This window comes from Primulina tabacum, chromosome 8, assembly GCF_025594145.1.
Source record: "Primulina tabacum isolate GXHZ01 chromosome 8, ASM2559414v2, whole genome shotgun sequence".
Classification (NCBI taxonomy): Eukaryota; Viridiplantae; Streptophyta; class Magnoliopsida; order Lamiales; family Gesneriaceae; genus Primulina; species Primulina tabacum.
In genome coordinates, this window is record NC_134557.1 from 18,938,788 (window position 1) to 18,951,098 (window position 12,311).

General features: G+C 33.6%; 1 non-coding gene across 1 annotated transcript; it reads left to right on the top strand.

Moving 5' to 3' along the window:
- The first annotated feature begins 650 nt into the window (after positions 1–650).
- On the top strand, positions 651–759 carry LOC142554895 (small nucleolar RNA R71). The gene has a single exon (XR_012822259.1). It is a non-coding gene; the product is annotated as a small nucleolar RNA R71 (small nucleolar RNA).
- Positions 760–12,311: the final 11,552 nt, after the last annotated feature.

Below are 12,311 nucleotides of genomic sequence, written 5' to 3' on the forward strand. Positions count from 1 at the left end.
TATTGGTAGACTCTTGCTTTGCAATGAAAGAATTCAATATATCTTCCAAGTTCCTTTTAGGTGGAGAAACATAGTGTGCATAATTTTGAAAATTTTGTTGATTTTGGAAATGTGGTTGTGAAAATTGTGCAGCATTATCATTCCTCCAACTAAAATTTGGATGATTTCGTCAACCTGGATTGTAATTTTGAGAAAATGGTTCAAAATTTGGCCTTTTGAAATTGTTCAAAACATTGGCTTGTTCATGGAGACATTCTTTAAAAGAGGGCAAAGTGGGACATTTTTTTGTAGAATGATCACTTGTATCACAGATGTGAGACGCAATTTCTTGAACAGATTTTAATTGACCATTCTTTTTCAATTCAAGTGCCTCAACTTTTCTTGCCAAAGAGGTAAATCTAGCTTGGAGATCATGTTCATCTTTGAGGGTGTACATACATCCAGCAGATGTGGGAGATTGAATCTTGTTTGATGGTTCGATTGTACCTATAGTGTCCCAATTTTGAGCATTTTCCGCTAATGAATCGAGATACTCAATTGCCTCGTTTGGATCTTTATCTTCAAATGTTTCATTACACATAAATTCAACCATTTGCCTATTTTTAGGTGTTAAGCCTTCATAAAATTGAGAAACAACTCTCCAAATTTCAAAACCATGATGTGGACAAAGATTAAGCAATTCTTTGTATCTATCCCAACATTAATAAAAAGTTTCTCCTTGTTTTTGAGTGAAAGTGATGATTTGCCTTTTGAAAGAATTTGTTCTATGAGATGGAAAAAACTTTTTCAAAAATTGTTGTTTCAATTCATCCCAAGTTCGAATGGATCCCGATCTAAGATTTTGTAGCCAAGTTTTAGCTTTATCTTTTAAAGAAAAAGGAAAAAGCTTAAGTCGAATGGTGTTCATGCTACAATTTAGATCGTTATATGTGTTGCACACTTCTTCAAACTCTTGTAAATGCATGTATGGATTTTCAGAATCTAAGCCATGAAAATTGGATAAAAGTTGGATAATACCAGGCTTAAAATTGAAATGAGATGCATCAGAGGGAAAAACTAGACATGAAGGTGCACTAGTAGGTGTAGGATTCATGTGATCTCTAAGTGTTCTTCGTCTATCATGATCATGTTGAGATTGAATTTCATCTTCATTTTCTTGGATGGGTTCTTCCGCCATGTTTTGTAAAAATAAAGGGTTATTTCGAATAAGTCGACCACTAAGAGTACGTGACCAAATGCTCATGCAAATGCAAATGCAAAAGAATAAAAACACACAAAAGCAATAAATATTCAAATAAAGAAAAATAAACTATAAACAAAATTAAATAGAGTTGAAATTAAATTATACTTCCCCGGCAACGGCGCCAAAAATTTGTTGGGACTTTGATTGTTGCACTCCCAAGAGCAGGTTGTCCACAAGTAGTAAATTCGGTGAGTCCGAATATCGTATCCACAGGGAAGCTAAGGTAATTACAAGTCCATTACAATATTTTTTTGTTTTTTTTCTTTAATAGTTTGAATCTTTAATTGGTAATTTTTAATTGTTCAAATTTTAATTTAAGTAGTTTTGATTAAAGGATCCAGTCTTGGTATTTTAATAAAGTTAAAATTAATTAACATTATTGAAATCCACTTAATAAAATGGTTCCAATATATATTAAATAATCATATTTCTATTATGTTATATATTATTATCTTATAAGTATATAATATATACAAAAATTTGTAAATGTTGTCAAGTATTTATTGTGCTATATATATATTTGTAAACACTAAATCAAGGTTCCCACTTTAAATAGTTGGTAAAACCAAACAAACATTTAAATGGTACCAAGAAATTGATATTAAGATATTACTATATAATAAATCAAGGCATCCACTTTAAATGGTTGGTAAAACCAAACAAACATTTAAATGGTACCAATAAATTAATATTATGATATATTCATATATAATAAATCAAGGCATCCACTTTAAATGGTTGGTAATACCAAACTAACATTTAAATGGTTCCAAGAAATTAATATTATGATATAATCATATATAATAAATCAAGGCATTCACTTTAAATGGTTGATAATACCAAACTAACATTTAAATGGTTCCAAGAAATTAATATTATGATATAATCATATATAATAAATCAAGGCATTCACTTTAAATGGTTGATAATACCAAACTAACATTTAAATGGTTCCAAGAATTTAGTGTAACATATAGCAACAATAAATCAAAACTCTCACTTATAAGACGGGTGTAATAATACTTAAAGAAATAAAAATAACATAAACAATAAATAATGATTAAATAATATAAAACATAGATTCTTACCTTTTCATAACCTTATTATCATGCCAAGAGTTTCAACTTTTCATCTCAACTTTGGGAAGTTAGCTACTCATTATTCAAAGTGTAAAACTTTGAATATAAATTTAACATGCTAATTATATTTAAATGAATAAATAAAGGAAAAACAAAGAGATAAATATTATGAACTCAAAGGTTTGTTCATAAAATGAGGGATATCTCAATACATTACAATGCACCCCTATTTATAGCCAAATTTGGAGAGGCAACCACAAATAAAATATTATTTTTTACACATAAGTATTCATTGGTGTTCCAAGAAATTAATATTTTAATACACATCACTTTTGTAAATCTTCCCATCCGAATTTTCTTCTCCACCTAAAACAAAACATGTAGATATCTGAGTTGTTTGAATTGTTGTATTTTTTTTTAACAATTTGTCCAAGTAATTTAAGAGATATGGTCAAAATGCTTGAGCATGGTAAAACTGCCACTTCTTTGGTAACTTTATTTGTTGTTTAATTTGATCCCACTTGTGAGAAGATTTTTATCTCATGCTTGCCACCAATATTGTAGATATTAACATCAACTTTCTACAGGTCCAAGAATCATCTTAATCCCATTTGCAACGCCAAGGTTATTCTTGTTTTATCGAACCTGTAAAAAATAGTAAAAACTTATAATTACACAACAACTTATATTTTATACAATTTATTATAAAACATATAATATTTAAACATTTAATAAAACAAAACTATAAATTTATATTATAAAACATTTAATTAATATACAATTTTTTATCTTTATTAGTAACCATTTGATCACCGGAAAGAATAGAAACTTTGAAACCCAATCCCTGAAAAGTCCACTACTTGTTTTTCTTAAAAAATACTAGAATTTTTTTTGAAAATTAAATGCACGAACCCTAGTATTTCTTGAAAGAATGCATTGTAACCCTTTAAATTTTCAAAAATAGCCTTTTCATCCCCTAAAGTTTCAAAAATTTCATTTTAGCCCCATAAGTTTTGAATTCCATCAAATTAGGCCCTAAACATTCGGAATTTATTGTTTTAACCCTTAGGATTTCGGAACTTACGAAAACAACCCCTAATTACCTAAGTTCTACAAAACAGCCCCTAGACTTTTAAAATTGGCAATTTATTCCCTGAATTTTCAAAATTTTCATATTCATCTTAGAATTTTTGGTTTATCTCAATTTCAGTCCTTGGACTCTTCAAAAATTCGGATTAGCCCCTAAAAATTTCGGAATTTGAAATTTGGTCGCCATAATTTTCGAAAATACCATGCATGCTCTTATTCTCAATTTAAGCCTTAAAATTTCAATTTGGATTTATTTATCTCTTTTGCATAATTAAGGCTCATAATTCATGCTTAACTTCTACAGTTTCTATTGTCATTTCTTACGTTCAACTATAGTAGAGCAGACAACCTAATTTCTTCTAGGTTCTTCTTGATCCCAAATCAATTCTCATAACCAGTTAAAGATTTCATGCAATAAAAGCAATACAAAAATGTTAAACAAGTAGGTTACCAGTGATTAGAGTCGTGTCTTGCTCCTCATCTTCTTCAGCATGCATCACATAAGCTCTGCCCATAGTTGGTCCTCTCTTCCTTGGGCAATCAGCAGCTTTAGTTCCCTCTTCCTTGTATATGAAGCACCTATATGATCCCCACATGCACCTGCCATAATGTAAGCGATTACACTATTTGCATAATGGCCCCTCTTCAGGTTTTGGTGCTCCAGGCGGTGGTGGCTTTTGCTGTCCCGGCTTCCTCCATTGTCCTTGGGGCTTTTGTTGTCCTTGAGCTTTCGGTGGTCCCGTAAATTGCCTCTTGACAAGTTAAGAGCTCTGCTAGTGCTGCTGCCTCTTGCGCTGCATCTCAAAGTCAATATCTCTCAGGGCTTGCTCAACTTGTAATGCACAAGCAGTGGCAGCTGCATAATCCGTCGGTCGCATCATCATCACATCACGACGTATGGTAGGTCGAAAGCCATCCATAAAGTGCCTTAATTTCTCAGCAGTATCCCTAGCAATAAGTTGTACAAAGTAACAAACTCTATCAAATATTCTAACTAACTCAGTCACAGTCTTGTCTCCCTGACGAAGAGTCATAAATTCCTTCTTCAAGCGTCCTCGGACGTCAACAGTAAAATACTTCTCGTATAAGATGTTCTTGAATTTATCCCAAGTGAGTGTGGCAAGATTGAATCCATGCTCAGCTCCTTCCCACCAAAGAGAAGCGTTGTCTTGTAGCATATACGTAGCACATCTAACTCATTCAACATCTCCCATATTAAGATAACGGAAATACATCTCAAGAGATCGAATTTAACACTCAGCAGCAAATGGGTTAGTGGTCCCAGAAAATTCCTTTGGACCCAGCCTCCGGAACTGATTATACATGTCGTGCTATGGCCTCAGAGCATGCTAAGCCTGGTGCTCAAAGAAACGTGTCATGCCCTCTAGAACACGAGTAGCAGCAACCCCGTTAGGAGGCGGGGGTGCATTCCCTTGACGATCCCCATTAATCTCAACTTGTCTATCGGTACTAGGTGTGTGTCTATGAAGCATTATATCTAAACGTTTTCCAAATTCTAAACGTACCCAACATGCATTTAAATCTAAGTTTCTAATCATGCATCATATACTAATATCTTTTTCAGCAACTTTAAGCATATATAGCATTTAACCTCAAAAGCATATATAGCATTTAACCTCAAAAAGCTTTTAAACATGTAACATAAACGTATAAACCATGTAAACATGCAGGTATCATCATAGAAAACATGTAAAGCAATTAAATTACAGACTTGAGGCTTGACGACTGAGTTTTTCGGAACTGGCATTGGCACAATCCTTTACAGGAACATTGTTCTGATACCAACTGAAACGTCCACTACTCGCTTTCCATAAAAAGTACTCGAACTTTTTTTTCCTTTCTAATTCATTCGGCCGAAACATTAAGCATTTAAAATATGAATAATTTGCACATTTAATTAGTCATTTTCAATTTTTCCCTAAATTTGCATGCATTTGGATTACGTCATCGTTTTTTGGACCTTACATCAGCGGTCCACTTTGATAGATGTTTTTCATCCATTTCAGGAACACGTTCTTATATTTATATTGTTGTGTTGGCTTTGAGTATCTTCATTGGATCGTCTGTAATGACATATCACATGTAATCATCTTGTGCGGCTAAATCATGTCTATTTTTCAATCGTCATAGTCTTCTTTTGATAATATATGTATCTTATTAAAAGATGTCATTATGAACATATAAATATTAGAGCTAAAAAAACCTTCTTTTATACCACGTGTTGGGATCATGACAAAGACTAGAGGGGAGATGTGAATAAACTTTTTTAAAATTCTTGCAAAGTTGAGCTGACTTTTACAATTTTTAGCTGTTAAAACCCTTTCTTGAACAACTAGACTGAGCAACACTTTTAAAAATAATTAAGTATTGAAACGGTCTGGTTAGATTAGTGATATTGTGTATATTCAATGCAAGCAGCAATTCACAAAGGGCCTAGAAATAGGAAAGCAAACAAGATAAGCTTTGTAAGTAATTGAGATGAAATTTTATGAGTGTTCAGATATAAACACTTCTATGTAAACGATTCTTCCACTTAGGAAGGAATCCATTAAAAGACTTTGTTTAGTAAACTCTTGTACAAATCCATCTCGACTAGGACTTACCACTGCCTAAATCAAAACTCTTAGTGATCATTCAACAACTTCTAGCTGTTTAAGAACCCTTGGTTCATGAGAAACAATAACTTCTTACGGATAGCTTTGAACAACTAGAGTTGGTTAAGGTAAGACAGATTGATCCTTGAAGATCTGATATGGACAGATATGCATTTTTAAGTGAGCAACTTGATATTTGAATGATTGCTGAGTGCTTGAAATCTTGAATATTTTCATACTTATTAAATGAAACGTCCTCTACTCATTTTTTTTAAAACGTACTAGAAATTTTTTATTTTTTTATACTTGCTCTCGGCCGAGAATAACACATACATATATTTATACATAATTTTCCATTAAAATATATTCACTAACTAATTATTTGAAAATCCAAAAAACACAATTCGAAACATGAAATCGTAAACGTCAACCAAACATAAACTTAGCATTTCTTCCAAAATAAAGCATAAACATCTTAATCCCTCAAAATCTCTCAAAAGCCTCATAAGTCATAAAGTTTTTAAAGTAAACTTAAATCATAAACATAATTGTGGAAAACTAGCGATGATCCTCGGGTTTTGTGCACCTTCAGTCAAGCTAGTTCAACCATCAAGTCCTCCATCAAATTCATGCTCACCTGCATCGATAACACCTAGTAAGTCTAATGACTCAACAAACATTAACCATGATAACAAGTAGTACATATACAATCACATGTATCAATAAAATACTTTTATTAAAAATAGCTTTTCATGAATATGCATAAGCTTTAAACCTTTTCTTTTCATTATAAACTTTTTACATTCATCATATACGTATACGTTTTCCTTGTTATTGAATTTTCAGTTCGTTAATTGTTATTTTGTTTCAGCTGTAGGTCGATAGATCCATCTACGTAAAACCATAGTACCAGGCGACGGGGACATGAGCGACACTCTCACCCGTCAACTGAGATTGACCTTACGTATCATCTGTTAGGATCAGTTTGAAGGGTCTAAGTGTTTAGAATGGGGGTTGAATAAAAACTTTGAGATTTTGACTCTTTTTCGAAATAATGAATCAGTTTTGTGACAAACTGATTTCAAGAATCTTGCTGTCAATATCAGTCAGTTAACTAGTTTAAGTGCAGAAATAAACTAATTGATAGATTGAATACTTAAAGAATAACTGAAATAATGAACACAAGGATTTTATGGATGTTCGGAGACTCAATTGCTCCTACGTCACCCTTCTATCACAAGGATAATATTTCACTAAAAGACTTTGATTGATTACAGAAACTGTACTAACCCACTTCAGTTTGGTGATGCGACTTTGTTGTTGCACTCCCAAGAGCAGGTTGTCCACAAGTAGTATAATTCAGTGAGTCCGAATATCGTACCTATAGGGAAGCTAAGGTAATTACAAGTCCACTACAATGTCTTTTTTGTTTTGTTTTGTTTTTTTCGTTTAATTGTTTGAATCTTTAATTAGTAATTTTTAATTGTTCAAATTTTAATTTAAGTAGTTGGGATTAAAGGATCCACTCTTAGTATTTTAATAAATTTAACATTAATGAATATTATTGAAATCCACTTAATAAAATGGTTCCAATATATAAAATAATCAAATTTATATTAAGTTATATATTATTATCTTATAAGTATATATACCAAAACTTATAAATGTTGTCAAGTATTTATTGTGCTATATATATATTTATAAATACTAAGTCAAGGTTCACACTTATATAAACATAGATTCTTACCTTTTAATAACCTTATTTTCATGCCAAGAGTTTCATCCTTTTCATCTCAACTTTGGGAAGTTAACTGCTCATTATTCAAAGTGTAAAACTTTGAATATGAAATTAACATGCTAATTATATTTAAATGAAGAAATAAAGGAAAAAAAAAGAGACAAATATTATGAACTCAAAGATTTTTTCATGAAATGAGGGATATCTCAATATATTAGAATGCACTCCTATTTATAGCCAAATTTGGGGAGACAAACCACAAATAAAATATTATTTTTTGTACAAAAGTCTTCATGGGTGTTCCAAGAAATTATGTCAACATACACATCACTTTTGAAAATCTTCCCGAATTTTCTTTTTCACATAAAACAAAGCATGTAGATAGTTGAGTAGTTTGAATTGTGGTATTTTTTTCACCATTTGACCAAGTAATTTGAGAGATATGGTCAAATTGCTAGAGCATGGTAAACTGTCACTCCTTTGGTAACTTTATTTGTTGCTTAATTTGATCCTAATTGTGAGAAGATTTTTATCTCATACTTGTCACCAATATTGTAGATATTATCATCAACTTTCTACAAGTCCAAGAATCATCTTAATTCCATTTGCAACGCCAAGGTTATTCTTGTTTTATCAAACCTATAAAAATGGTAAAAACTTATAATTACATAACTTATTTTTTATACACTTTATTATAAAACATATAATATTTAAACATTTAATAAATCAAAACCTATAAATTTATATTATAAAACATTTATTGTACAATTTTTATGTTTATCATTTGGACTTATCACTGCCAAACTGAAACTCTTAGTTTCTTACAGCTTATCAGTATACAAACTGATTATTTTTCGTAGCACAACTGATCTTAAAAGATCGAACACAACAATGTAATGTGAGTATTTTTAGCTCATATGATAGCCTGAAAGATATAAATATATCTTTGAAGTGTGAGATTCTGTATGAATATCGCAACTAATCGTGTATAACTGAATTTCTCAGATGTTTTCAAAATTGTGGAATCTCTAAATAGCTTCATACTGAGTTCATCAACTATTTATAGGCTTTGCTTCCAACGGTCACATTGAATTCATTAAATGACTCATATCCGTTGATTTTTCTTTTCTGAATGTGTCAACATTCTTCTGACAATAGTACAATGTTAAAGTCTGATATGCGGCGCTCCTACTGTTAGTTACAGTCTGCTGTGTACGATTTGTCGGTTTTTGAGATAGCTGATGACATGTGAAACTGATTAGGAGTTCGATTATTTAGACTGATTATGTGACTGATCAGTTGGACTGACTTAATACGTCTTGTTCAGTTCCAAATGATAGATCAGTTGAATTTACTGATTCAGTTACCTTTGTTTTGTTTGATTTCATCCGATAATTTAATTTATTAATCTTCAGTTCAGATGAATTCAATTTGAGTTACTGCAGTTATATGAACTCAGTTTAGTTGGCTTCAGTTCAGCTAATCAGTTCTGCAAATTAGTCAAACTCCGAAACCTTTAATTCTAACATCATCATATCATTTTGATGAAAATACGATTGTCAGGCTCCTTCTGGGACCTTTTCCAGTAAACAGACTCCCTCTGCGGCCTTTTTTCTCACGATATCCCCAATCATATCATTTTATGTCACAATCAAGTTACTTCCTTCAACCTTTCATTATTTTCATCACTTATAAAAATCCATCTATATTACTATATATATATATATATATATATATATCGTTTTTCTTTTAAACCAAGCATGCAACACGTCTTTTAGCATTAACATTTTATTATAAAATTCCATAAAAATTTAAAATAAACATTTTAGCATTCATTATAGTATTCAAGGCACTACCAGGACATCTAACATTTTTCAGGAGTAAAATGTCTGTTTTGCCCCTGAAACCCTAACTTTCCCAATTTAACCTTAGACATTAAAACGATGATCCAAATCTATCAAATCTTAACATAGCACCTTAAAATACATCCATAAATATTTGTTAAATGTAAACTTACATTCCTCGACTAATTTCCCAATTCGTTTTAAAGCTTAATCGTACGCCTCGATTTTAACCCGAATTGACCCAAAACTTAATCAAACTTTACCAAACTTGAACTATAGCTTATTAACACCTAAACATATATACAACCCAAATCAAGTCAATGAAAACCCCTGAACAAGCTTATACCAGCCACTGAATTTTCTGCCCTTAGTTTTGAAACCCTAGCCTCACAATCCTTGCACCCATCGGCCTCAAAACTTAGCCAACAAGACCAGCCCCTAGTCGGCATTTGTAGGACCAAGACCGAGCCCTAGACAAGCTACTGGACCAGACCTAACGAGCTATACCCTTGTAGCCCTCAAACATGTCGCTTAGGAGTCTCGCGCGTCCATGCGTCACGCCACAGCCCCTTGCCTTCGCACCAACCCTCATGAGACCACCCTAGGGCCTTGAGTAGCCTCTCTTAGGACCCTTGAACATGTCCCTACAGCAGGTAAGAGCCGTGCCTTCCTAGGAAGCCTTGGCCGAAAACCCTAGCCCTTAAAACACAATTTTTCGTTCCATCCTTCTACCCTACGTGTGCTGTAAGGCCCTTGCCCTATCCTCAGACCCTGCAATCACAGTTCCTGGACTCAGACCAGCTTGCACTTACTCATCGGACTTCTCCACGCCAGGAAAGTGGAGTTTGTGCCTTCCCAGGATTCGACCCCTCAACCTCCTAACATATAGGTATATTGGCTACAATCCTGGTAACCACTTGAGCTGCAGGCCTTTTATTGTAAGTCCCTGGCCCTGTCCTCAGACCCTGCAATCACAATTACTGGACTCAGACCAGCTTGCACTTACTCATCGGACTTCTCCACGTCAGGAAAGTGGAGTTTGTGCCTTCCCAGGATTTGACCCCTCAACCTCCTGGCATATAGGTATATTAGCTACAATCCTGGTAGACACTTGAGCTGAAAATAAAACCGAGAATAGAAGCATACTTCATTTGAATAACTCTGGATATTTTTGTCTCGTTTTATCTTTTAATTCCCAAGTTGCCTCCTCGACACCATGTCTGCTCCACTGTACTTTAACCAATGGTATCAATTTATTTCTGAGTTGTTTATCTTTTCTGTCTAGAATCTGAATCTGTCTCTCAATGTAGCTCGAATTCTGATCTAACTCAACCTCATCGAGTGGAAGTACATGAGAAGGATCTGGATGATATTTCCTCAACATGGACACATGAAAAACATCATGAACACCTGATAACGCAGGAGGAAGAGGTAATCTATAAGTTTAATCACCAACACATTCCAAAATCTCATACGGACCTATGAATCTCAGTGATAATTTACCCTTGTTTCCAAATTTAACTGTACCACGGAAAGGAGATATTTTCAGAAAAACTCTGTCACTTTTCTCAAAAATCAACGGCCGTCTCCTGATGTTCGCATACTTAGCCTGTCTATCCTAGGCAGCTCTCATATGACTCTTAATCAATTTCACCTTCTCTGTCATATCTCTTATCATATCAGGTCCTACAATTGGTGCTTCAGATAAATCGTCCCAATACAGAGGAGATCGACACTTCCTGCCATATAGTGCTTCAAATTGTGACATTCCAATGCTCACTTGATAACTATTGTTATAAGAAAACTCGACAAGTGGTGACGAATCCTGCCAACCAATGCCAAAATCCATAACTACAGCTCTCAGCATATCCTCTAATTTCTGAATAGTACGTTCTGACTGTCCGTCTGTCTGAGGATGATAGGCTGTACTCAAATGCAAACGAGTACCAAGGGCCTCTTGTAAACTCTGCCAAAAATGAGAAGAAAATCTGGGATCACGATCTGATACAATGGACTCAGGCACACCATGCAATCTCAAAACTTCTTTGATATACAATCTGGCCATCTGATCATGCCTATATGTCATCTGATAAGGAATAAAACATGAAGACTTGGTTAATCTATCAACGATAACCCAAATTGAATCGCAACCCCTCGACGACCTCGGCAATTTCGTGACAAAGTTCATGGTGATATGGTCCCATTTCCATTCTGGAACCTCAAGGCTATGCAAAAGACCTCCTGGTCGCTTTCTTTCAGCTTTCACTTATTGACAATTCAAACAACGAGATACAAATTCTGCTATGTCAGATTTCATTCTTTTCCACCAAAATTGTTTCCTCAAATCATTGTACATCTTTTTACTTCCAGGGTGTACACTGAACTTACTGCAATGAGCATCACGCAAAATCTGTATCCTCAACTCTGAAATATTAGGAACTACAATACGATCATTCACAAACAAAATACCCTCATTATTGACCTGAAATTCTGATCGATGTCCTGATCTGACGAGTTCAACTGATTTCTGAATGCTTTGATCTAACCTTTGAGCCTCTTTAATCTTTACAAACAACTCTGGCTCTGCCTGAATCATAAATACTCTTACAGGTTGAGTATCTACCACAAAATCCAAACCAGAAATACAACATTCTTCCACTAGATCAGATACACTGCTAGTGATCAAAGACATATTACATACTT